The following is a 1,458-nucleotide window of genomic DNA, read 5'->3' on the forward strand; positions in this document are numbered from 1 at the left end:
CGATGGCTGCGAGTCCCATCGAATTTTTGTTTTTTTTTTTTTTAAAAAAAAAAACACCACCCGAACGGAGATGTGTTCTATCTTTCGTCGATTTTTCATGCTTTCAGTCGGTCGCGTGGTCGCCATCCGTTCGGAGGGGATCGCCGGCTTCGAAACCTCGATGTCGTGAGTCGGACACCCGTGCCGTCGCTAGAGTTTTTCAAACTCTGCTTCTGGATATTGGGACGAAAGACCGCTCGAGGCGGACGGCCGCGCGAATCCCATCGAATCTTTACTATCACCCGAACGATGGAGAGATGCACGCGCGCTGTTTCTTGAATAATTGGACGAGAGAGTAGAATCAAACACATATATAACATGGGCTAGCCACCGTGCTTACTCGTTCGCGAGATCGTGTGCTGTACAGAGGATTCAGAATCGGGTGTATATATCCCCGTCGTTTCCTGACGAACGGAGCTTCGATCTCGATGGTTGTTATATATCATAATGTACTTTACGCCCGGCCGGCGAACGCGCGTATCTTCGCGCGTTCGTCGTTTTCTTTTTTTTTCGAACGTTTTTGTGTCGTCAATCCTATGGCGACTTCTGCGCGTTCGATTCCCGTTGGTCGAACGTGACGGAACTCGGCTTCGCTAGAACCGAGAAGAGTACATTTGAGTATTGAACTGTTGTAAATTTATAAAAGATTACCCTGAACGGTGGATCACTTGGCTCGTGGGTCGATGAAGAACGCAGCTAATTGCGCGTCAACGTGTGAACTGCAGGACACATGAACATCGACATTTCGAACGCACATTGCGGTCCACGGATACAATTCCTGGACCACGCCTGGCTGAGGGTTGCTCACGTAAACCTAAGACTGCTTGCGTTGCGTATCGTTACTCTCCGTATCTGTCTCTCTCTGTCCCTTCTTGCCTTAACAACCCGCCGTCGTTCTTCTTTATATAAGAGAACGTTTCAGAGTCGGACGAAGGTACAAGAACGAGGATACGAATAAGAGCGGACGGAGAGAACATACGCGACGTACGAGCGATTGTTGGACGCTCGTCGGCGTTCGTCGCGGTCGTGCAGAGACCGTGCAAGTCGTACGCATGCTCGATATATAATCTATCGTGTTCACGGGAGACTACGAAACTCTACCTCTGTCTCTCTCTGTCCCTTCTTGCCTTGACAACCCGCCGTCGTTCTTCTTAAAAATTATAAGAGAACGTTTCAGAGTCGGACGAAGGTATACGAAGGGATACGAATAAGAGCGGAGAGAACCGGTCACGGACCTGCGTGAGTGCTCGCGGCGTCGTGAGTCGTCCTTACGAGGGCGACCGCCCGCTTATGCACCGCTTCGTGTATCGGTTATCGAACGTATATACTCGTAGTGTTCTCCTCGTGACCGATTTTTTTTTCATATCAGGCGATATATGCTACGTTTGCCGGTGTTCGACGCACGAAGGTCCGCGCCCC

The 1,458-nt window shown here is 50.2% G+C and overlaps 1 non-coding gene across 1 annotated transcript; it reads left to right on the forward strand.

Annotated features, from left to right (window-relative positions):
- Positions 1–687: 687 nt before the first annotated feature.
- On the forward strand, positions 688–842 carry LOC126877294 (5.8S ribosomal RNA). Its single transcript, XR_007694904.1, has one exon. It is a non-coding gene; the product is annotated as a 5.8S ribosomal RNA (ribosomal RNA).
- Positions 843–1,458: the final 616 nt, after the last annotated feature.

The sequence above is a fragment of the Bombus huntii genome, unplaced genomic scaffold, assembly GCF_024542735.1.
Source record: "Bombus huntii isolate Logan2020A unplaced genomic scaffold, iyBomHunt1.1 ctg00000142.1, whole genome shotgun sequence".
NCBI classification, from domain to species: domain Eukaryota; kingdom Metazoa; phylum Arthropoda; class Insecta; order Hymenoptera; family Apidae; genus Bombus; species Bombus huntii.